Genomic DNA, 26,850 nt, shown 5'->3' on the forward strand with positions numbered 1-26,850 from the left:
ACCAATTGGTTGAGCTGGGAGGGGGAAAATTGAGTTTGCTGGTCAAAGAAACTTGAGAATGGAGGGGAGAGGGCTGGAAGTCCAGGAGAATTTGGGATTCATGAGTCCAGAGAGGTAGATGAGGGCTGACTGATAAAGACTCAAATTGAGATGAGAACTTGAGACTGAAATTAGTTGGCAAGGAGAATGGAACTGGCAAAAGGAGCTAGGGATGTCAGAGAGACGGGAGTGGAACTAGCACTATCTGGAGCAGATGGTGAAATAGAAAGACGTGTCGTCCTCCAGAATCTAGAATGCAACAGACCACTGTCCTCCGGAATCTAGAATGCAACCCAAGATTTCTGAGACTTACCATTCCTCTGCTGTCATCAGCAATTATATTTGTGAAACCTACTAATAAACTGTGTCTCATTCTTCTGTCCTGCTGGTCCTTATAGCAATAGTAGGTTATCATTGTCTGTTAGGGTATGTCTACACTAGCCCCCTAGTTCGAACTAGGGAGGCTAATGTAGGCATTTGAAGTTGCAAATCAAGTCCGGGATTTAAATATCCCGTGCTTGATTTGCATCTTCCCGGACGGTCGCCATTTTTTGAAATTTATGAGTCCGGACTAACTGCCCGCGTCTACACGTGGCAGGGACCCAGTAGTTCAAATGAAAGCCCTAGTTTTAACTACCTGTTATTCTTCCTGGAATAAGGTTTAACAGGTAGTTCAAACTAAGGCTTTAATTCGAACTACCGGGTCCCTGCTGCGTATAGACACGGGCAGTTAGTCCGGACTTGTAAATTTCAAAAATGGCAACCAGCCGGGAAAATGCAAATCAAGCACGGGATATTTAAATCCCGGGCTTGATTTGCAACTTTGAATGCCTATATTAGCCTCCCTAGTTTGAACTAAGGGGCTAATATAGACATACCCTTAGCTATTCCATTAACTCAAGTGGTAGATCTCTGTGTGGTAGGATCTAAGGTCCCAAACCTATTGATAAACCTTGTGGTTGTCAAAATGATGCCATATTTCAGGGGGGGTTTAACCTAATTTGCTACAAAATTACCCACAAAACCCACATTAAAAGAACATTATAGCTTGAAAAACCTAGCACTCAAAAAATAGGAAGTCTGAGCATCAAAGTTGTCTGTGCAACTTTAATTTGGACCCATTATGCTAGTCTTTCATTATAAGCTCGCATTTTTCCCCTCTGGGACCCCTGCTTCATTCACTGTGCAAGATGGAACTTCTCTGAGGATGAATCAGAGTTTAGAAGGGAGGAAGAGAAGGAAGGAATCTTGTCTATAGGACTCCTGCCTCATTTGATGCAAATGCTGGGAGGTATATAGTGAATGAGTCATGTGATTGCAGGAGGAGAAAGGATAGTCTTTTGGTTAAGGTAGCTGAACACTGGCCTGAAAAAATAGATTCTATCCCTGCCTCTGCCACAGAGTTGATACATGATTCTGTGCAAGTCACTTTAACCAAATTTTCACTTGTGGTCTCTAACTATATCATCCTTTGTGTGTGTGTGTGTGAGTGTGTGTGTGTGTGTGTGTGTGTGTGTGTCTGACTTGAGGGCTTGAACTGCAAGTGTGCTGAGCACTCACAACTGCAGCTGAAACTAGTGGGAGTTGTGCTTGAATGTGCAAAGTGCTTTATAATGCTAAGTACTTTTAAAAATCAGGCCCTAGATATCTCAGAGTGGACCCCACAATTAGTAGAAACTTGGAGTTAATTCTCTCTGTGCCTCCCTTTTTTTTCTTCTGTAAAATAGGAATGATAATATATTCTCATCTGACTTGGATGTTGTAGAGATAAAATAATGTCTGTCAAGCACTGAGATACTATAAAGATGGGTGCCATAGAAAAGAAATTAATAATTCTGACTTCAGAGCAAGGTTTGGCTAGTGTGCAGTAAAAATGACATTGAAGAAAGAATTAAATTATTGAATAGTCAAGTACCATTCATTCTGAGCACTGTTTGAGGCAGAGGTCCTATGGGGAAAAAATAGTGTGTGATAATGTAATTAAAGATGCTACCATGATGTGCAGATTCAAGAGGGGATGAATTAAGCATGACAGGCTTACGTACATGGGATACAGATTTTTTTTTAATACACCAGTGATGCCCAATCTTTCTATGAGGGCATTCTCATGATCCACTACCTAGTATTGTGTTTCTGAATGTTACAGATTAGAAACACAGAGTAATTATTTTTACTCATGTATCACAAATTTTTACATTAGCTAGCTATGTTGTAGTGTATTTTGCAGCAGTCTCCCTAGACAAATGAATAACACTTTGGCTTCTATCTTCTTTTGTATTTATATTATTGACTTGCATAGAAGCTGACTAATCTAACTGTGTGCTCAGTTTACTTTTCAATGTGTTATGGCATCCATATTTTGGTCAATACGTTGATCACTTGTATGATGCCCCATCTTAAACTGTTTAATAAAATGTAAATAATAGTAAGGTATTTCCAAAGTCAAAATAACTCATTATTGCTGGTTATACACTCGTCAAAATCCTAAAGAGGCTGTGACCTGATTGTAATTTTCCCCCAGAGCCATACAATAATTTTAGCTGTGAAAGGAAATTTTATGGCATGTAAGATTAGCCCACACTAATGCAAGGTCAAAAATAATAGAATCAATAAGCAACCTCAATACTGCTAACATTTTGAGAAAATTACTACCAGAAAACAATGTCAACAATGGATTGAAATGGGTCTCCAAAGTTGTCTTATTGATTTCCTTTCAGTTTCATGACACTCTAACTCTTTTTTCCTTTGCAATATGGTATCGTTTGGATTTTTTTTTCTTCTCCCTCACCCCAAGCTTTGCAAATTATAACTGTAGAATATTTTTACAAGATTTACTATTATGAGTATGGCAAAATGAATATGATTAAGCCTCCATTATGGAATAAGGGAAAGCCTCTGGCACTATCAATAAATGCCTGAAAAGCCATAGACTGGTTTAAAGGTTTAATTTTGTTTGTGATGCGTGAAAACACCAGCACAAAACAGAAAAGAAAGTGAAAGCAACTTTTGAGGTCTGCCTGGAACTTTCAGAATCAGGGACAATTAAGAATAAAGACAGAAATTCAGTGTTTAATGTATACTTGTTAAGTATTGCATTTCATGCAGTCAATATTCAATATGACTGTACAACCGCTATGGGTGTTAGATCTGTGAAGTGAAGGAGTTGTGGCTTTAATTTTAAAACAGAGAATGTGTGGACTAATGCTTTGAGCTCCTGTTCTCCCCACCACATACCTATCAGATGTGACTGTGAGCAAGCCATGTAGTTTCTCTGTGCAGTAGTCTAGTCTCCTGTAAAAGGGGTGTATAATACCTCTCTCCTATAAGTTGTTTGAAATATGTTAGTGTTTGTACAGAGTTTTGAGATCTTGGATGAAAGGCTCCATATAAAAACAAAGCAGTATCACTATTACTCTTTAATTCTTATTTAAATTTGCCCAAATGTTGAGTGCACCACTTCTACTGTTCCCCTGGACATGTGTGACTGATGTTTCTGGTTATTTGTATATTTCACAAGTAGTATGCCTGATACCTAGAGCTGAAGGAATAGTGGGAGCAAATGCTGCAAATTCACCTGAATTTAAAAGTATACTTTGATTCAGCCCATGTCTGTGACCCTTTCATGTTCCTTTTCAGTGAACATTGGAGTACTTCAGCTTTGCTGACATGCATTCTCATAGAAAAATATTTTACGCTCAAAAGCTTGAATATTCATCAAAAGCAAAATTGCAATTGGATTTTCAAATGTAGTAGAGAGACAGGACCATATGATCTGCATAACAAATCAGCAATGAGTGAACTCTATTCACAAGGAACTGTTCATAAACAATCAGCAGGTCAAAAACAGAGTAAACTTGAGAATTTTATGATCTCTTTGCAGACAATTCATGACTATGAAAACAGAATTAATCAAACCTATTATTAATTGCTTATAATTTCTTCTGCTCTCCTTTAAAGTATCCCTCCCTAAATTGGACAACATGCATCTGGTTGGCAAAAACCGAACGTTTCTGTGGAGATCAAATAAGTTTCCACCATTCCACCAGGGTTATAGAAGGTTTCCTATAACCCTGTTTTAGGAAAGCTTTTCTATGTGCATGCTGAAATGATGCCTATCCTTGTAAAGCAAAACATCCTGTTATGCTAATAGATATGATTGCACAGTGGTTCCATGACCAATGGGAAAACATCTTTATGTGGGACTATTCATCTTGTGTATTTGGAGTTCTGACATTTGAAAGATATAGTTACTTAACAGAGATGGTTTCTAGTTGTGATCAGCATTTTGAAGACTCAAAGTCAGGAATGTTGGAATCTAGAATTGTAGTTTGGGTTCATCTTTAACGTCAAAAGTAAGAGATTTCTGTTTTTATTTTTGTTTTGTAGTGAATCAACTTCTTTTAGACTTACAAAGGTGTTTGAGCTGTTTTTAAATTCTGAAAATACATTGTCAGGTGCATCTCCTCCACCATTAATTTGTGAGTTTGGTTTGAGAGAGAGACTGAGAATGGGAATTGAAACAAATGTATTCTTGGTGCCACATGTTACCATTGTAGTGTGATTTCAATTGTTGCTATTTCTAGGGGATGCAGGTGGTGTCCGATGAGGAAAATGGCTGCTTTAAAATGCACCACTCCTTTTTAGACAATGAGGGGCTCTTCTCATTTCTTCACATACTCCTGATATTATAATATCTTGGATGTGCTGATTTTTAGTGGATTTATTGATCAGATTTTACAAAAATATTTTCCAATCATTGCAGACTTGCGCTCTTCAAAATAAGCCAGCAATTCAAGGCTCAAATCAATGACAACCTCCATATTTTATACCAAAACTGCCATCTTATGTGCGTTCAATGAAAACTATAAATGGCTGTAATCAAGTGGATATGAGTTGTGAGTTTGCCATGAATTGGGAACCTTGGTGGTTTTCAGATGTATTACTGACATTTTGAGCAGCTCTACTTTTTGATCAGTATGATAATCTTAAGAAGAGAATCTCCATCCAGAATCACCATCAGGGTCTGGATTATTTTCAAATAACCTGTAGTTTAAAAAATTAATTTGCAAGGTACTGTTCCTTTAACATAGTCCTGTGTTCTCTCTCAATAGTTCTGCCAAAATCTCTCTCTTTCCTCTTTAGGCAAGTTTTGTCATTTTCATGTTTTCTGTTTCTAATTTGTCCATTTGCTCTACCATGTGATTCTTTGACATTCTGTTGTGATTGAGGCCAAATTGTTTGGTGATTTTGTGATGTGGACAAATGTGCACAAGGGGCTACTGTAACACTGGCTAGCACTGTGTCATACGGGATCTGCTTAGAATTTGCTGTGGAAAGCTTCAAAGCATAAAGCCACACTTATACTATCCTTAAGAATAGGAAAAACCAATGTAAGGCTCTTCAGGCGGGTGATGTATCATAATCTTACTACATCATCTGGGAGAGCACTTCAAAACCGAATCGTACAATAGGTAAGTTGCACCACTGTTGATTATTGTGCATTTGGGTCTCGTCGTCACGTTGTTTGTTTATAGAAGTCCAATCTAATACATTTTGCATTCATTCCCTCGATGCCTGAATTTAAAACTTTTACCATGTAAATGGATTTTTGATTAAGGTTTAATAAACTTCAAACCTAACCAAGACTTGGTGAAAGTAGGGTCAACTCAACTGATTTTGCTGGAGTTATATCAAACGTATGATCTCATACCCTTAGTATCCAAGCAAAATTAATTTTGTATTTTTCAATGGGCATTGTAATATTCAATGGGTTTAGATGCATTTTTTTATTTTAAAATATGTAGTAGATGAATTGGTTACATTTGTTGGTGTAACTCTGCTGAAGTCTGTCTCAGGTATTTCTAGGACTTCATTGACCATAATGGCTAAATGCTACGTACAGGTCGTAGAGTTTCCATAATATTGTTCATAGTAGCCTCTGTTCAATACTTTGCCAAAGTTCAGCAGCTTTGCATATGTACAAGACAACTCCCTTCCTCCCCTAAACGTAATCCTTTTTGGCTTTCTTGTTGTAATAATTGCATTGATTATTATTAGGGGCAGATGTAGTATGCAGTCCTGACGTCGTCATTGCTGTAGCAACATCTGTGTTTTGCAACAAAAGCAAGTGCTGTGTTCCTTGTAAATAGGGCTTAGCTTGTCATAAGGGCAGGCTATCAAAAGTTCATTTGAACAAGATGATTTTCTACAAGCCTGATGCCACCAGCAGGAACAGCTGTTTGGACAAAGCCAGTATTGGCGATTCTGCGGCATGCAAGATTTAGCCAACAAATAACGGTGGAGTTTGTGAATCTAATCAAACTTTGACAGTCACCCAGAACTTGTTTGAAATGCATTTGTCACTGTCATTTTTAAAAAGCCTCAGAAGGGAGTTGTCACATAAAAGTGTGTGGTATGAACTCAGGGACCTAAAAAAATCAATCATGGCAATTATTTTACTAAATTATTTTAAACAGTAGTGTGTCCAGAAATCTTTCTGTTAAATGTCTGCTGTCACAGCAACAAGCTGTGCTGTTTCCATCTCTGACCTTTTTCATGTTAAAATGTGTGTCAGTATGTAAAACAGAAATGCTCCATACAGAAGATAACTGTGGCACTGCTTTGCTTTCCTGAACCAGAGGTCCTGAAGTTACATATTGTGCAGGAAATGAGTATAATGGGATGATTCACCATTTCATGAGGGGGGAAAAATCCCAATAACAATCAAAGGTTGTTTTTTGTTTTTTTCCTATGGTTGATTTTTCTTGTTCATTTTTGCTACGGGTATGTCTACACTTGCACCCTAGTTTGAACTAGGGATGCAAATGTAGGCATTCGAAATAGTCAGCGAAGCGGAGATTTAAATATCCCACACTTCATTAGCATGATCTCGCCAGTGCGTTACTCCGATCAACAGCTGTTTCGAAAGTGAAAGTGCGTGCCAGGATGCGTTAGTTTGAACCAAACCCCTTGGTTCGAATTAACATTACTCCAAGGACCAAGGGGTTTGGTTCGAACTAACGCATTCCAGTGCACACTTTCACTTTCGAAACAGCTGTTGATCAGAGTAACGCGCCGGCAAGATCATGCTAATGAAGCGTGGGATATTTAAATCCCCGCTTCATTGACTATTTTGAATGCCTACGTTTGCATCCCTAGTTCGAACTAGGGTGCAAGTATAGACATACCCAAAAATATATTTGAGGGAACAGAACACAAGGCTTAAAATGGTGCATGTGGCGACTAGATGGCTTGATAAGATATGAAATGACCATTAAAGCCCCAACCATTTATCCTTAGTACTTAATTCAAACTTGGGATCCTAAGTGAAAGGAGTGTAGTGATTTTGGATCTATACCAAGTGGACCAGAGTCCATATGACATGGAAACTTAAATCAGCATATACAGTACAATGGAACATTTGTAACCACATTGACTTGGGACAGACATGGATCAGATTCATGGTTTCATGAATGATGACAATAAGGGTGTGAGTAGTTCCACCAAGGTTGGTTCTGAGAAATATTCAGGATACTTGGGAAATGTCCATTAGTTTTTTGTAAGGAATTTTTTGGGGTTGATTGGCTTGTTTTATTAAGTTTTGTTTTTCCCTTCTGAGAAATTATGGCCTAATATGTTTCCTAAAATGGGATGCATAAAGCAAAACAAAAATAAACTCTACCACACCAGCAATTAACTACAACCATTTGGGAAATGTTCCTTTCTGTGAATACAACTAGTCATTTCAATACAATCCCTGGATTCACCTGTGAAGTTGTGGATAGTGCATGTTCAATTTCAACACACACAATTGATACACAACTTACTTCAAAATTTGGTCTTAATATTTCACCTTGGCACAATTGCCTTATGGGTTGTGCCCACGAAAGCTCATGATACTATCTAATTTTTTGGTTAGTGTCTAAGGAGTTGCAGGACCCATTCATTGTTGTTTAAGTTTTTTCAAAAAGAGGTGATTAGTATAAATCACAATAGCTTCATTTACTACACTGGAGCTATGAAAATGTACACTAAAGCCATGTCTGTACTTACATGCCGGACATTGATCTTCTGGAATTCAATTTAGTGGGTCTAGTTAAGACTCACTAACTTGAATGCTGAGGGAAGCTCCAGTCGACACTGGTATTCCGCACAGTTGCGAGGAGTAAGGGAAGCCAATGGGAGCATTTGCTCCCATTGGCCTCCCACTGTGAAGACAGCACCAAGCTCGGCTTAAGGGAAGCTGACTCCAGCTATGTTACTTACATAGCTGGAGTTACATACCTTAAGCCGACCTGCCAGAACTAGTGCAGACCTGGCCCATGTGAGAAACTGAAAACCATTCCTTAAGGGTTTTTAGTCAATAGATGGAATCAATGTATGATACGGGGAGTGTTTTTAAAGCTACATTAAAAGACATTTTATGAATCACTTTGTCATGCCTGGATGAAGATGCTACCTAAGTGTGAATTTTTTACATTATTATTTATGTATTTATTTATCTGTACTGTGGCAATACCTGGTTATGACTGGGGTTCCACCATGCAAAATGTTATACAAATACAGAATGAAAGAATGTACCTTAGAAATTATTACAAACTATATATATAGAAATCACACCCAGCACCTCTAGCATGGAAGGAACCCCTGTTCTGTTTCTCTAAGGGCACGTCTACACAGCAGTGTTATTTTGGAGTAACTGATGTTATTCCGAAATAACATAGTGCGCATCTACACTACAAGCCTTTATTTCAAAATAATATCAAGCTGGAGGACTTCTTACTCTGACTTGTGGTTAGCCCTCATTTCATGAGGAGTAAGGGAAACCGAAGGAAGAATGTTTTCCTTCGACTTCCTGCTGTGTAGACAGTGACAAAAGCTGTTGACATAGCTGAAGTTGCTTAGCTTAATTTGATTTTAGCCCTGCTGTGTAGACATACCCATTTATTTTTTGCCTTAACACATCAATAATATCTGAATGCTGTTGTGCCTCAGAATATTATCAAATCAACTCTGGGATACCAGTTAATGTAGTTATCTGTAAATATATAAAATCAGTACAGGCAAGGGAGGAAATGAGCTGTAGTATTACCTGAGCTACTCTGTTCTTCCAACTCAGTAAAACTTTAGCATTAGAGAGATTGCTGGTGTCCCAGTGAAATGTAAATTGACTGCAAATTTTGGTCAAAATTTTCAGCTGTCTTCAAAATCCCACATAAAACATCTGGCATATAGACAGGCAAGGACACAGTGAAAGTATGTAACTCTATACCAGCTGTGCTTTGTTTTCTCCTTACTGCACATTTAAAAATGCTAGAGACAGTTTTTCATAAGCCCTCAGCACCCAGTAGCTCCTGGGTGAACTGCTGAACACATATGAAAAAACCCAGCCACTCAATATAAATGGCTAATGAGAATTGAGCTCTTTAGAAAATCTGGCACCTAGAATCCTCCTGTCTTGAGGAACAGCTGCTATGGCATGAGGTGAAGTTATTACAGTCTGGGACCGAGGAAATATACTTCAGGCTCTCTCCCTCTTGAACAAGAAAGTTATATGTTGTTTTGTTGTACTTCAGCTACATCACTGAGTCAGTCAGAATTATGATTAAAAATATCATCCAGGAGAGAGGTGTGTGTGTGTGTGTGTGTGTGTGTGTGTGTGTGTGTAAGTAAAATGGTTCTGTAACTTTGAGAACTAAATGGCTCCTATTTCTGCACACAGGCCTGCAAAGGTTCAGCTCACAGGGGGGAAAACAGTATTAGGGTAACAAGGTGGGTGAGGTAATACCTTTTATTGGACCAACTTATGTTGGTAAAAGAGGCAATCTTTAGAGCTACAGAGAGCTCTTCATGCCAATATTATGCCAGAGTTACAATATTATTAATGTCTTGAAGTGCTCTATGTAGCCAAAAATTTGCCTCCTTCACCAACAGAAGTTGGTCAAATAAAAGACATTACCTCACCCACCTTGTGTCTCTATTATTTTCCAAGAAATTCTTATGCTACCCTCTGCTGGGAAAGAATGGATATAACCTTGCCGCACTTCTTCATTAGCCAGCAAAGTCAAATCATCTCAAAAGTGGGAATCTACTGCACCAAGCCTCATTTCCTCATATTACAGTCTCTCTGAAAAGGATATTTGTTGTTCTGTTTTCAAACCATGGAGCAGATTTGCATTGGCTGGTAAGATGTGCAAAGCTGTGTACTGTGGCTTCGAGCAGTAGAGCTAACAGTTCACATCTGGCCTGGGACTGTGCTGTGGTTATAATCAGACTAATTCATAAGAGGAGCTGACAAAATAGATTTTTTTTCCTATGCTTACATGTAAATAACCCTCTTTTTTCTGTAGTTCTTATCTTTTGCTCAGTGAAGATATAGTCTCATTAATCCTGTGGAAAAAATTTAGTAATCTGCCCAATCTCACAAAGGGGTCAGAAATGAAGATGAAGGGTAGAACTGAGACAGAATTTTAATTTTTACAGACATTCGGTCTCATGCTTTAACCACTGCTCAGGATGCAGCTCCTTCCCATAATAATTGTTTTTATTTTTATATTTTTGAAATTATTTGCTTTTTGCTATTTCCAGGTCTAATTTGGGCTTCTACATCAGTTTTCTGGGTGTTTGTTTGCTCAGGTAAAGTATCTCAGAATAGCTGTTGTGAATGTGGCCAGTCTGTTCCATTCTTTCACAGCTGTGACTCTCAGTTGGTTTCTGGGACTTGCACCTTGGCTGAACTATGCTTTCTTAGATCTGTATCTTAGACACAGCAGGTCTTCACAGCTTCTTTTTTGACCCGGGAAGAGTCTTGTTTGGAAACCAAACAAGTTACTAGAGCAGGGCTTATGTACTTCCACTCCCTCATTCAGAACATTACATTCACTCAGGAAAAATATCGCAAGGTTGGTCAGTAACATTTTAGACTACAATAGAAGTCCAAGTTTGGCCTGAAATAGCAGCTGCTATTTAGCTACTTAGTTATATGCTTTCCAGCTTTGAAGGGAAAAGACACAAATTATTCTTCAAAACATGATTCTGTAATAGCTCCTCCACTGAAGATGGCGGAGGGTGGGGCATGGAGAATCTTCCTTCTAAACTAGTTTCTGTATATTAGCCATATCCATATCAACTTGAGAAAAATAGTGCAATATAAGTAGTGATCACTGGTCATTTGGCATTCATCTTCTAAACCAGTGGTTCTCAAAGGCTATTTCTAGACTGTGGGAAGAGGGATGTAAATGAGGCACTTTGAACGTGCAAATGAAGCCGGGATTTAAATATCCCATGCTTCATTTGCATAATCACATGATGGCGCTGTTTCGAACAAGTGCTATTTCGAAACTGAAACCGCAGTTTAGACATGGGTTTTTTTGACAGCGGGGCACCTTTTCGAAAGAGTACTGGAGTACAGGATCTTTTGAAAAGGTGCCCCGTTGTCGAAAAAACCACGTCTAAACTGCGGTTTCAGTTTTGAAATGTCACTTGTTCGAAACAGTGCCATGACATGATTATGCAAATGAATCATATGCATGATATTTAAATCCCCACTTAATTTGCACTTTTGAAGTGCCTCATTTACATCCCTCTGCTGACAGAGGGGTGTAGTCTAGATATAGCCAAAGCGTGGTCTGTGGGCCTGTAGTGGTCCAAGATTCTCTTGCAAGTGGCCATGGACTGAGGCCTGCCCCCTGGAGCCGAGAGACTGCACTGGTGCTCCAGCTCCATGTCCCTCCCTATTGTGAATGCCAGCAACAGTTTCCTGCTGTGGGGGAAGGTGGCAAGCCTTGTGGGCTGGATCCAGCTTGTAGAAGGAGGAAGTGGCTCTACTTACTGCAGTCCCCCTCCCCTCAGCTGGGGTAATGGCAGCACAGGAAACCTCTCATCTGAAGGCTTTCCCAGCTGTTCCCATTCTCCAGAATCATGGCCAATGGGAGCAGCGGTGGTCGATGCCTGGGAGCAGCAAGAGGCACAGAGCCAGGTAAGTGCTGCCTCATGCCCAGATCCTGCACCCTCATTCCCTTCCCACCAAAACCCTGTACCCTCGGCCCGCTCCTGCACCCCATCTCCTGGCCAGACCCCTCCACTCTCATGGGTGGTTAGCTGGTGGTCTGCAGAAAGGTCTGTGTCGAGTGGGGTAGACCAAAGTTTGAGAACCACTGTTGCAAACCCGATGGAATGTGGAAGCTATCACATTCAGAAATCAGTTTAGCATGTAGCCTGAGCACATAAACTGCTTAATAAAGAGAGAGTAATTTTTGTGATCACACTATTTCATTATTCTCATTATGGGTCTTAGTGTAATCACAAAGTTCCCATGGAGCTGCTAGTTCAAGCTGTGGGAGAAAGTCCATAAATACATATTAATGCCTACTTTGCACTTGCAAGATGGTTGACGTATTCAGATTCTTCAAGTGCAATTGTAAATGGCTAAATATAGGCATGTGCAAAGTGTGGATGTGTGCATGTGTAAGGTAGCTGAACATATTTACATAGCCCTCAAGGCTAAGAATCTGTTCTCTTCCTGGATTGTACAGAAAGCGAACACTCAGCCCAAGGTTATGGGGGGTGATACTATATTAAAAGGGGAGGGTTACAACCATTGGTGCAAATGTATAGAAATGACCTGAAGAAAGGCAGAGGATGAAATACAATTCAGGGCAATCCTGGAGCACATTAGGCAAAGTCATGGATACACAGTTTAAGAAAACATGCTGGGCACCATTCAGACCCCCTACTCTGGTAGTGGAAGGCAACAGAAACTTGTGGAAGGGGCCTCAAATGTCTGCCCAAAGCAGGACTGAGAGCAGCACAAGCCACCCTCTCTGTTTGTGGGTTCCAGACACAACTGATGCAGCCTAGAAGCAAGTAGGAACAGCATTCAATTTAATGGGACAAAAAGTGTGATACAATGGTTAGAATAGCAGCTTGGGCTGTGGGAAAATATTCCATTTCCTTCATCACTGCAGACTTCTGGTGTAATGCTGGCAAATCACCTACCCTTTGTGCCTAAGAGCCCCTTTAAAAAAATGGTGATAGTAATATTAGCTTACCTCACTGGGGTGTTGGGAAGATAAATACATTAAAAGATTGTAAGCCATTACAATAATGGGGACAACATAAGTACCTAAAATATATGTGATCGTGGGTAATGACTCTAGGATCTGAGAGACAGCACATTGTTCTGTTCTGCTTCTTTTCTAGCTAGAAACACTTTCCCACAGGAAAGTCTGTGCATTTAACCTGCACGATCTGTAGCTGTAGAAGTAAAGGGAGGGGTGTAATATCATAATGGGATATTGTCATGTGTGCCATAAAAATCTAAAGTTAGTAATACATAATGCAAGAGCAGGTTTTCTCACTTTATTTCTGTATCTGGAAAGTTTCAGCACTGGCACCATATCAATATTTATTAATGCATTGTGAACTAGAACCTGTGATGATTACTCATACTATCTCTTACTTTGCAAGCTTCAGCTCAGAAGAATAAAACCACATCTGCTTTTACTCTTCCCATATTTTATTCAATGTTTTAACAGCTTTGCCGTAAATATCTCATCCATTATGATTCAGTTGTGACTGTATCAACGTCACATCTCCTGTTTTATTGCTGTCATTACAGTTAAACAACACACTTGTTAATTCTGCTAACTAACACGTTCATTGTTCTCGCTAGTCAGCAATCTCCATTTGTTCAGTCCACAGCATTATTGGTTGTAAATCAAACCCAGCGACTGATTGAAACATTTTCCTTCATTTGGAAAGTGGCTTTAAATTCTACATAAAAGCTGCTTAATTAAAAAAAACACTATTTAAGAAGCCAGATAATTACTGATTTGTTGAGAGCAGAAATATCGGTGTATGTTTTCTGCAAGTCCCATCACAGCAACTGAATGAAAGAGGTGTGAGTGTATACCACCTTGGGGGTGAACTATTCAATACATGAACTTGAAAGTATCAGCAAAAACAAGGCCAATGAAAAGAAGGGGAAAGAGGGTAAGAGAGAGTGTTAGAGAAAGCCAGATAGAAACTCTCTTGTTAACTTGTATAACCACTTACCTTCAGTACTAGCTCTAATGCTCACTACTTCTTGGAGTGGGCAAGTCACATCACCCTTGATGTGCTAATTCCTAAGCTTCCCTCCTTCCTCATAGTAATAGTTTCATTTGGCAGGAAAGTGTGAGGTAAAATGGTCCTAAAGATGCCTCAACATTACTCTCTTGTTCAGGATTTCTGGGAATTATTCTTTGTGATATAAGAAATTGTATTCAAAGCATTGGTACTGTGGTGTCCATTCCAGAATAATGTATCTAACTCTTCCCCCAACAACTTAGAGAGCAAGGTATGTGTGTTTGTCTTCTTTCACACACACACCTATGACAAAGAATGGTTTGATCCTCCTTCCGTTGGGAAATGTTTAGAAGAATTATTTTAATTTTGAAAACTCCACTGGATCACTGCTTCTTACACACAGCCTGCCCATTATATGTCCACACCGAGTTCTGCCTGCTCTCACATTGACAAAGCGTTAAGTGTAGTACCTTCTTTGTGTGTAATTTCTTTCCTTGGGGAGCCCCCAACAGCTGATTGTCCTTTACCTAACAAGCACCATTTTCAATATTTTTTAAATAAAACAAGGTTTATTTGATACTGAAAACAGAAAAATCAAAAGTAAATCCAAGTTAAGGAGAATGTAACTGCTTCATAGTTAAAGAGGGTCGGGAGTAGCTGTGTTGGTCTGTAACTTTAAAAAAAGCTTAAAGAAACAGTGGTCCTGTAGCACCTTAGAGACTAACAAAAAATATAGATAGGATCATGAGGTTTTGTGGTCACAAGAGGTGGGATGTGCCCATGAAAGCTCATGATACTATCTATGTTTTTTGTTAGCCTCTAAGGTGTTAACTGCTTCATAGTTAGTGTAACACTATAATAAGCATAACTACAGAGGCAAGGTCATATAATTGAAAATCCATTCATCAAGAAAGATTTAAAAAATCTTTACAATTAGCCTATTTGCCTCTGCACTAATTGCAGTCTTGCTCCTACTCACCTCACTATTACAGGGAAGGAGTGCACCATCATGTTCTATACCTGTTGCTGCTAATGCTCTCCAGTAGACCATAGGAACTACTTTGATGGGTACATTCAGTGACCAGAGTGCAGACTCCACCCATCTGCACAAGCATGTATGTAGCAGTTCTATGAAACCTGCAACTTTCCACAGTCAGCATAATGCAGTTATGAAGGATTAAGGAGGCATAAATAGCTAGTGCCAACACACAAATGGATCATAAATTGGCTTAGGACACAATTGGTCCTAAACAATTAGGTGTACTACAGGTTGAACCTCTTTAATCTGGCACTCTCTGGTCCAGCACCATCCGTGGTCCAGTATTATTTTAGTTAGCCAGATGTCCACTTATCATGGGTGTGGCCAAGTTTCCAACAATCCCATAAAATTTGTTTACAGGCTCTCAGTGTTCTGGCTGTTCTTTAGTTTTAATTTATCCCTAAATGTCTTCTAAGATCCCAGTAAGCAGTGGAAGTGTTGCTAATGCTGTTAGACAATATTGACCACCTTCGGTAAATTCTCTAGTTCGGCACCACTCAGATCCCAAGGGTGCTGGACTAGAGAGGTTCAACCTGTAGTTGTCTCCAGTAACTATGCACCGATAGCTAGAATTGATGACAACTGAGATTTGTTGAGCTGCTGTATCTTGGCCCATTTCAAACAGGCTTTTGTGCAAAAAAAATAAAATCTGCCCTTTTCAGGATATGTGAGTCAATTGATTTCACAACCTGAGTAAACCTGTCTTATTTTGAAAAACAGCTAGTCATTAGATCTAATTTTTTAAGTAAAATTCCTAAAGGAAAATATACCTCGCTTGTGATTTGAAAGCTGTGTCTTGAGAAATCGTCAATGGCTGGTGATCATTTGAATTCCATGTATTCCTTAACTTGCTGGCTGTGTATTAGAAGTCATTTTAAATGAATTTGAATAAAATTCACAAGTGTTATGTGCCAGCATATGATAAACTCTAAGGAAATATGACTCAAATCTGGCTTTTCTTCTTTTTGTATTATAATAAATAGGAATGGACCAATTTGATTTTCATGACACATCTTTGAGTGAGATCTTTTGTTGGACTGTTATCATTTGGAAGCATGTAATCAGTTGGTTAAATCAGGTGGTTCAAGACATTCACAACAAATTAGGACATGTTATTTTGTTATATTTCATTGGCATTTCCCATAGATGCATAATAGGGTGGAACTTCTACAAACCAAATAGTGCCCTTAGGTGTGCCTGGATGCAGTTGCTATTGATGCTAATTAGGCCTATTCTGTAAATAAAATACAATTAAATATTTCCTTGAGATATATTTATATTCCCATTTTCTATCCACAATCATCATTTTCCTCATGGGTCTACAGATGAAGGGTTTGTTCACCCTAACCACCTGTTGAGGTCAGTAATAGGGTACACCAAGCAAATAGCCATGTCATGGGACCAGCCCAGATTCAGTGTTCCAATGACTGGGTGGTATAACCTAGTACCTTAATTCTACTCCCATTGCTGGGTGATCTTGGCTAAGTCATTTTAACCACTCCATGCCTCAGTTTTTCCATCTATAAAATGGGGATGATAATACTTTTCTACACTGTAAAGTGCAAGTGATCCATGGATGAAAAGCACTATATAAGGTTAGATATCCTTATTAAATCTGCCTGACTACCTTTCAGTTGGACTTGGACCGAATCAAATTTCCTAAAAGGATCATCTCTCATTTAGACACACAAATACTAAGCAAAATGCTCAGAACTTAGCAACTCCTTTTGTGATACTTCTGACTAGATTTTCAGAAGATGATACAATTTTCCCCCAAAATAGTTAGGTAAAAGCAGATTGTGTAGACCTACAATGGGATTTCACAAAACTGGATGACTGGGCAACAAAATGACAGTTGAAAGTCAATGCTGCTAAGTGCAAATGAATGCACATGGGGGAAATAATCCCATTATACACATAGAATGTGAGCATTTACCATCCAAGAAAGATCTTAAAGTCAAGCAATCAAAAAGGCTATTAGGAACTATTAGGAAAGGGTTGGAAAATAAGATGGAAAATATCATAATGCCACTGTTTACATCCCTGGTGCACCCAAATATTGAATATTGTTTCCAGTTCTGGTTATCTCATATCAAAAAGGGTATAATGGAATTGGAAAATGATCAGAGAAGAGCAACAAAGATGATCATGAGCAGGGAAAAGCTGCCATTTGAGGAGAGACTAAAAGATAGGGGCTGTTCATCTTTGAAAAGAAACAAGTTGGGAGGATTTCATAAAAGTCTATAAAATCATGAATGATGTGAGAAAAATGAAGCGAAATATAATTTACCATTTCACACAATACAGTAGTGTTGCCAGGTGAAGCTAACATTTTATTGGCTTAGTACAAACAAGATGAAGTATTTTTTCCACAAAATTATCCTGTGGATCTCATTGTCATGGAATGTTGTGATGGCCAAATGTACATCTGAAATTAAAAAAAAAATTACATACATTCACAGAGGCTAGGTCCATCAGCGATTATGAAACAACATGTCAGGAATGCAACTCATGGTTGGTGTGATCTGAAACCTTTGACAACTAGAAACTGGGAGTGGAAGACAGGGGTGTGGATCACTCTCTGATTGCCCTGTTTGGTACATTCCCCCCAACAGCTACCACTGGATCAGAACGAGATGGACTATGATCCGATCCAGTATGACAATTGTTATGTTCTAAAAGCTCAGCATCCCTCCCACATGTGGACTGAATGTGTGTCCATTTATGTGGAAGATGAATTATTTTGTAAATCTATGTCTGTTTTGGCTACAGTTACACTCCATTGTGTAGAGCTCACATGTTTATAGTTAGGCATAGGCTTAAGTACCTTGGGGTATGTCTACACTACCCTCCTAGTTCGAACTAGGAGGGTAACTAGGAGGGTAACCACGAGGAGTAACGGTAGTTCGAACTAGGAAGCCTAGTTCGAACTACCTAGTTCGTGCCCCGTGTAGCCGCGCGGCACAGGGTTCGAACGAGCGGGGATTTAAAAATGGCGGAGCCCCGCTTATGCAAATGAAGCCCGGGAAATTCAAATCCCGGGTTTCATTTGCAAGTGCGGTATGCCTACATTACCCCGCTAGTTCGAACTAGCGGGGTAGTGTAGACATACCCTTGCTGAATAGGATCCATGAAGGTAAGGTACTTTCCATCTGCACTAAAAAAAGAGACTCCTCCGGCCAGGCAGGCAGATAGTCCTTGCTTAAGATAGTTTGAGTCAGATATAGGATGATCTTTCTTAATTCCCTAGAGCCTGACACCATATTTTGTATCACTTTTTTGCTTAACCACCTTTGTCTGTGACCAGCCTCCACTCAGATGGCAGTAATGACTGAGATAAATAATATGCTCATGGTATATAGCAATGTACCACATAGTGTAAAGCAGTCAATGGAGAGTGGAAAGGGGCTATAGGGTGTCTGCTTCTCTACTCACCCATAATTGTCCTGTGGGATGGGCTATTCTCCTGAACCACCTCAGGTGATGTCTCTGTCAGTGCTCTGGTCCATATCTAAAGCCAGTAGTTGAGTCCCACTTTCAGCCCCTTATTATCTGTTGTGGTGTGGGTGATCCGGCCGCCCCCTGTGTCCACCCTGGGAGTGACCGGAGAGGTAACACAGACTCCCCCATGGATGGAGCTGGCTCCTGCATATGGAAAGCAGGATAAGGGGCCTTTGAAACTGAGACCATGTGGGGAGATGCTTTCTCTGGTATCACTCCCATTTCAAGGGGGCAATCGCAGAGACCATCTTTTGGGTGTGGTGCGCAGTGGGATGGGGCTGCAGTAGTACAGTTGCCCAGCCATGTCTGAGGAGAAACCTCCCTGGTCAGCACTGGAGCAGCATTCAGAGGGGAGGAAGACAGGAGTCAGAGCATGCTTGGGCCGTGAGGCTCTGACAGGGTGCTGTGTCTCCTCCACTATGCCAAGTTCAGGGTTTGGCCCAGAAAAACTGCTACAAACTGTGCCACAGGCATGTACCCAGCTGAAAAGAAAACTATTCCTTGTGTGTATAAATGGGACACCACTTACATGACAGCACAAAATACGCTTCAAATACATTTAAACTGGGCATTGTTCTTATGCTATTGCATTGTGGCTTTTTTTTATTTTTAACAATCAATTATTAAATGTATTGACAAAGAAATGAAAGAACTTGAGGGTACCATGAAAAAACAAAGGCCTGCTTTATTCTGAATATACTCTCAACTATTAAGTCTGTTTGTTTATAAGAAGCCTGAGAGCGGCTGCTGAGTCCCTTTGCTGAGCTGTTTGTGTTTCGGCAGAATTAGTAATTGGAGAGGGAGCACCACTAATTCCCATTTCCCCATTTGAAACTCACTGCGAGGTAGTGTATCAAATTGAACACAACGTGTAGCTCGGCTCAGTGACAATCAGTTTACCCATTTGTTGGTATTTTAATTTAATTTAATAATGGAACTGAAGCTGTGTGGAACAGGGTGGCAATTGATTCACAGGGGCCTTTTGGAGCCTGTGCTGCACATGGGTTTTTGTTTGAGATTCTGGTCTGATCAACTCCAAAATTCCCACTGAAACTCAGACAGAACGTTCTGAAAGGCTTTCAGGGTAACCTGACACCAGGTCAGCTGAGGTCTATGATTGAGGCATAGGACTCAGAGTTCTGGGTTCCATTTTTCACTCAACCACAAATATGCCTGGAACCTAGGCAGGTATCAGAATCTCAATTTCCCCATTTACAAAGGGTTATTTTTGAGTCTTTATTTCAATCACATTGATAATTTGTAAAGAATTAAGTTCCTCAGGTAAAGTAGCTAAGGAGGGGCACTTTAGAATGACGTACAACTTTTTTTCTTTAAAGAGGATTTCTTTACCCTAAACCTGGGGTGGGGAACCTTTTTTGGGTCAGGGGGGCCATTGATACAGAAAAATCAGTCAGCAGTCACAAGTGAGAAGCAAACATTTAAAATTCCCTCACTGATATGGCCCCCAATGGAGAAGCAGAAAGACCCTTCCCAATTCCCTTTGAACATCAGAGCATAGTGGGGCTTCAGCTAGTAAATTTTGTGGGGGAAAAGCCTCCAGGCAGTGCTTTACTATGCCAGCTGGGAGGAGGGGCAGCAGCAGCACGTAGAGCTACTTCATCCCCCACCAGGCAGGGCCCATGAGTCGGATCCCGTTCTGGCTTGCCTGACTCCAGCCTGCAAGCAGGGCCGGATTAAAGCCTTTAGAGTCCCTAATCACTGAAAAGATTATGGTGCCCCCTCATATTAATTCAAAATAAAACGATACTATGACGTAAAATCTCTTTTTTTTTTTTTTTTTTTTTTTTTTGTGCCCCTGCTTTGCTGGTGCCCTAAGCAAGTGCTTAGTGTGCCTATTGGGTAATCCATCCCTGCCTGCAAGGCTCAGGGCTCCTCCCCCAGCCATGGGAAGCCAACACTGGTGCTTCATCCCTGCCCTAAACTTTGCTTTCAGCATTTTAACTTTTCCACAGCAACATTTAATTCATTTTAACTCCACTTTGTTTCCTTTTCTACAAAATTTTGTTCCAAGAAATACAAAGTAGGACTGATCTTTTCAGTAGGAAGCATCGTTCTGAAATGAAGTGGCTAGGATGTGGGAGAGATTAAATAATACGTGGCATTTATGTAAAACACCAGAGTTTTCTACTGCACAAATATTAAGGGTTATAACTCTGGTCTTGAGAGGACTCAGCTTTTATCAGCTCACTGAAGTCATTGTATTCTCTCTTGATCACACAGGAACTGATTGTACAAGGCTTGCTCACACTAATACTTACTTATGCAAGTGATTCCATGGGCCCAATGGGATTTATGAACTAATTGGCTGAAAGGTGAGTGAATTGGACTGTATCTCTCACTCCTTCACAGCTCCCCCTTATAAGAAGGGCATTTGGCGTCTAGACTGCAGACTTTTTTTCCGAAAAAACTTCACTTATGTCCACACTGCTATTGCATTCTTTGGAAAGAAAATCGAAAGAACACAGAGGTTTTTCTAGCATTGGTAAGCCTCATTCTATGAGGAAATAATGCCTTTTCCGAAAGAGCTCTTTCGGAAAAAGGCATGTGGATGTGGAAGAGAGAGGTTTTTTGAAAGAAGAGGTCTCCAGGAAAAGGAACAGATGCCCTGATGGCCACTCCATCCATAGTAATCACAGCTGAAATGTGAGATAGCGTCCACACTCCCTTTCAGAATTTTTTTTTTTTAAGATCTCTTTCAAAAAAGCTTCTTTTTAAAGAAGCTTGCAGTCTGTACCCCTAGAGACCTGCTGTCCTGGGTATTACTGTTTTGATATAACCAAGGCCAGGTCTCTACAGGAGAAAGTTGACCTAATACATAACTCCAGCTACATGAATAGCATAGCTGGAGTTGAGGTATCTTAAGTTGAATTTCCACAGCATCTCCACTATGGGAAGTTGATGGCAGAAACTCTCCTTACTCCTTGCAACCTGGTAGAGTAGCAGGGTCAATGGGGGCACCACCAGCATTCAATTTAGAGGGTCCTTAAGAGACACTCTAAATCAAACCCCGAGAGATCAGTCTCCGCAGTGTTGATCTTCCAGTAAGTGGAGACAAGCCCTGTGCTATTGACATTAGTGGGATTACATAGCATGAGTTTTACTAGAAGATAAACCATGGTGATCCTCAAAGGTTAATTGAAATAGCCGCTTCCCTCACTAGCTTTGGGCTACTGACAGTGGGTACAATAGGATATGTTAACTGATATGCCATTTCCATTGCAGTTAGGAAAATAAATGTGCATCAGTCCTGAAGATCAGGCCTACCTGAAAGACTGGCTTCCTGACTTAACATTTCAATAGCCAAATCACTGTTCTACACAGGCATTCACAAGCTGGATGACCTCAAACTGGCAACTGAATTTGTATTTGGGGATGTTATTAATCTGTGCCAAATATATGATCTCATGTGAAGCTTGTACTTAGTATTATTTAATTTCATTCCAATTATTCCAGAAAAAAACAATTAAGAAAATGAATAATTATAAAAGTAAGGTCAACTCAATTTTCTCTACTAATGTTTTTAGTTACTAAACTCATTATTGTTAATTCATTTCATAATCTTTGCCATCTAACCTCATTTGTTTCATTTATAAGTGGCAAGAAGGGAGCATCATAAAACTTCAGTGAAAACAAAGCAGCAAAACCATGTCATTTTAGTGATTTCCTGAGCAAGTAATTATCCATTGTTAACCTTTATGGGAAGAACTCTTCTGATTTAACCACAATATAGTTGTTAAATTTATCAAACAGAAATTTCTCTCCTTCCATTTGTAGATTCCACTGCCTAAAGTCAAACAAAAATGTAATATTTTTTATTATATTTTATAATAGAAATATATATACTTTTTCTAAAGCTCAGAAGCAAGCCATTTTGCCTCCTTCCTACATAATCAAATATAAGAACATATAATTGAATTTTAAATAATTTTCTGGTGAATTTGACTCTGGTGGGCCTTCAGTGTCTACTCTGGAAATCTTTTAAGAGCTGGTTTTCCTATGGTATTTAAGGCCTGTACCAAGATCCACTGAAATAATGAAAATTGTTCTATTAATTTCACTGGGCATTGGATCAGGCCTTTCATTTTAAGCCTGCAAGTTAAGAACAAAAGAACATAAGGAGGCCATACTGGGTCAGACCAATGGTCCATCCAGCACAGTATCCTGTCTGCTGACAGTGGCCAATATCAGATCCTCCAGAGGGAGGGAACACAACAGGTAATCTTCACATGATCCTTCTCCTGTCACCTACAGACAGAGAAACAGAGGCTAGGGATGCCAGTCCTACCCATCCTGGCTAATAGCCAGTGCTAGATTCATGGAGATTAGATCCATCTAGCTCTTTTTTAACCCTGTTAAAGTCCTAGCCTTCACCACATCCTCTGGCAAGAAGTTCCACAGGTTGACTGTGCACTGAGTGAAGAAAAACTTTCTTTTGTTTATTTTAAACCTGCTGCCGATTAACTTCATTTGGTGACCCCTAGTTCTTATATTGTGGGAATAAGTAAATAACTTTTCCTTATTCATTTTTTCCACACCAGTCATGATTTTATAGACCTCTATCATGCCCCTCCTCCCCCGCTTAATCTCCTTTTTTTCTAAACTGAGAAGTCCAAGTTTTTTTAATCTCTCTTCATACGGGACCCGTTCCAAATGCCTAATCATTTTTATTGCCTTTTTCTGAACCTTTTCCAATGCCAATATATCCTTTTTGAGATAAGCCGACTACATCTGTATGCAGTATTCAGGATGTGGGCGCACCATGGTTTTATATAGAGGCATTAAGATATTTTCTATCTTATTCTCTATCCCTTTTTAAATGATACCTAATATTCTATTTGCTTTTTTGACTGCCGCTGCACACTGAGTGGATGTTTTCAGAGAACTATCTACAATGACTCCAAGATCTCTCTCTTGAGTAGTTGTAGATAAATTAGTCCCCATCATATTGTACGTATAGTTGGGATTATTTTTTCCAATGTGCATTACTTTACATTTATCAATATTAAATTTCATTTGCCATTTTGTTGCCCAATCCCTTAGCTTGATGAGATCTTTCTGAAGCTCTTCACAGTGTGTTTTGGTCTTAACTATCTTGAGCAGTTTGGTAACATCTGCAAATTTTGCCGCCTCACTGTTTACCCCTTTCTCTAGATCATTTATAAATAAGTTGAATAGGATTGGTCCCAGGACAGACTCATGGGAGACCTGACTAGTTACCTTTCTCCATTCTGAAAATTTACCATTTATTCCTACCTTTTGTATCCTGTCTTCTAACCAGGCCTCAGTCCATGAAAGGACCTTCCCTCTTATCCCATGATAACTTACTTTGCTTAAGAGCCTTTGGTGATGGACCTTGTCAAAGGCTTTCTAGAAATCTAAGTACACTATATCCACTGGATCCCCCTTGTCCACATGTTTTTTGACCCCCTCAAAAAACTCTAGTAGGTTAGTAAGGCATGATTTCCCTTTACAGAAACCATGTTAACTTTCTCCCAACAAATTATGTTCATCTATGTGTCTGACAATTTTATTCTTTACTATAGTTTCAACTAATTTGCTCAATACTTTTATTAGACTTACTGGTCTGTAATTGCCAGGATCACCTCTAGAGCCCTTTTAAAATATTGGCGTCACGTTAGCTGTCTTCCAGTCATTAGGTACAGAAGCTTTTTTAAACGATAGGTTACAAACCACAGTTAATAGTTCCACAATTTCCCATTTGAGTTCTTCCAGAACTCTTGGGTGAATGCCATGTGGTCTCGGTGACTTGTTACTATTACGTTTATCAATTTGTTCCAAAACCTTCTCTAATGACACCTCAGTCTGGGATAATTCATCAGATTTGTCACCTAAGAAGAATGGCTCAGGTTTGAGAATCTCCCCAATATCCTTAGCTGTGATGACTGAAGCAAATAATTTAGCTTCTCTACTTGAATGACTTTATCATCTTTGAGTGCTCCTTTAGCATCTCGATCATCCAAGGGCCCCACTGGTTGTTTAGCCGGTGTCCTGCTTCTGATGGACTTAAAAAACATTTTTTATTACTATTTAAGTTTTTGGCTAGCTGTTCTTCAAACTGCTTTTTGGCTTTTCTTATTATATTTTTACACTTAATTTGACAAAGTTTATGCTCCTTTCTATTTTCCTCACTAGGATTTTGACTTCTACTTTTTAAAAGATGTCTTTTTATCTGTCCCTGCTTCTTTTACTTGGTTGTTAAACCACAGTGGCACTTTTTTGTTTCTCTTACTGGATTCTTTAATTTGGGGTATACATTTAACTTAGGTCTCTATTATGGTGTCTTTGAAATGTTTCCATACAGCTTGCAGAGATTTTAATTTTGTCACTGTATCTTTTAATTTCTGTTTAACGATCCTTCTCATTTTTATGTAGTTCCCCTTTCTGAAATTAAATGCTATACAGTGTTGGGCTGCTGAGGTGTTTTTCTCACCACAACTACAATGTATGAGTGGATCCCTAAGCCATTTGCTCCTGGGGGAATTTTGCACCACTGCACGTGTGCGGAGTTCATATTCTCCCACAGATTTCTTTGCTTCCCTGCAGAAAAATGACTTTCTGACACAGAAGCAAAGGGAATACATGCCCCTGCTTAGCAGAGCACAGGCGTGTTGTTTCAGGCACCCAGAAAAGATGGCAGAGAGGTAAATCACAGCAGGAGGTGGGGCTAAGGAAGTCCTGGTGGGTGGCTCCTACCCTGCACTGGAACCAACTGCTTAATCCTGGTTGAACTGGGGCAGAGGATGATGGGAGAACATCTTCCCCTGAACACATCAGGTGAGAACTCCTCCCCCCCCCCCCCCCCGCAGAAACTTTTCCTGCTGCAGAAAGCTCTTCTCTCCCCTTGTTCCTGCCCTCAGCAGAGGCGGGAAGGTCACTGAATGGAGTACTGCTTCTCCTACCTGCCATCCATGTGTCTGGACCACCAGTATCCAGACACCCATTGAGCCGCACACACCTGCACCCATAACCTCCCCATTAAACCCCCCTCCTACATCTGAATCCCCACCCTGCTGAGATTCACCTCCTGCAGCCAGACCCTTATCCATGCACCCAGACTACCTCTTGCTGAGACCCCCTACACTAGAACTCCTAGCCCAATGAGTCCCAATCCCCCAGCACTCAGACCTCTCTGCTGAGCTCCACACCCCCAATCACCTCCCCCCGACTGCGCACCACTCTTTAATACCCAGACTTTCTCTTCCCCACAGCTCCAATCACCTCCACCTGGACCCCTCCACACTCAGAACCTCCAATGAGCCCCTGTACATTTAGATCTCCCCATTGAGCCACTGCCACACGGAATCTGCTAATTCCATGTCTGGATCTCACCGGACTAAGCTCCTTCACATTTGGATCTTGCTAGGATGAGCCTGTCTACCTTCATGTAGTGCACTAGGCATGGCGGGGAAGGGCCTTGGTGTGTTTCTGGGGCACACTTGTCCCTTGCACTATGTCAGGGTCAGGTGCAGTCTCACTGCCAATTCTGTGTCCTTGGAGATGGAGGGCTGCAGGATCATCTCTTACCTCTGTGCAGTCAGTGGCCTGTGCTCCGCACTGTCAGGTTGGAGCTTCCCCATGTATTAATTCAGGGTATGTCTGGACTACATGCCTCTGTTGGCAGAGGCATGTAAAATAGGCTACCAGACATAGTCAATGAAGTGGGGATTTAAATATCCCCGGCTTCATTAAAATAAAAATGGCCACCATGCTGTGCTGGATCAGCTGATTGTCGGCACAGCGCAGCAGTCAAGACGCAGATTGGTCGATAGGGGAAGCCTTTGTCGACCGCTCCCTTATGCTTTGTGAAATGAGGTTTACAGGAGCGGTCAACAAAGGCTTCCCCTTTTGACCGATCCACGTCTTGACTGCTGCGCTGTGCCGACAATCAGCTGATCCAGCACAGCGTGGCGGCCATTTTTATTTTAATGAAGCCGGGGATATTTAAATCCCCGCTTCATTGACTATGTCGGGTAGTCTATTTTACATGCCTCTGCCAACAGAGGCATGTAGTCTAGACATACCCTCACATATAAAATTTGCAAACTTTTAAACTATTGTGTACAGAATTTTGTTTTTTTGGTACAGAATTCCCTCAGAAGTAACAGTTGTAAGAGCTGCTGACTTCAGTGAGGCTCTGCATGAGTGTAGGGAGCCATTTTTCT

At 40.2% G+C, this 26,850-nt stretch overlaps 1 long non-coding RNA gene across 1 annotated transcript in view; it reads left to right on the forward strand.

Annotated features, from left to right (window-relative positions):
• LOC142818849 (uncharacterized) overlaps nucleotides 1–26,850 on the forward strand; it is a 124,305-nt gene that overhangs the window by 57,082 nt on the left and 40,373 nt on the right. The window contains exon 2 of the long non-coding RNA XR_012896518.2: nucleotides 20,888–20,979. This is a non-coding gene — a long non-coding RNA (uncharacterized LOC142818849). The remainder of the gene's footprint in view (nucleotides 1–20,887; nucleotides 20,980–26,850) is intronic.

This window comes from Pelodiscus sinensis, chromosome 17 (genome assembly GCF_052426305.1).
Source record: "Pelodiscus sinensis isolate ZL-2025 chromosome 17, ASM5242630v1, whole genome shotgun sequence".
NCBI lineage: Eukaryota > Metazoa > Chordata > Testudines > Trionychidae > Pelodiscus > Pelodiscus sinensis.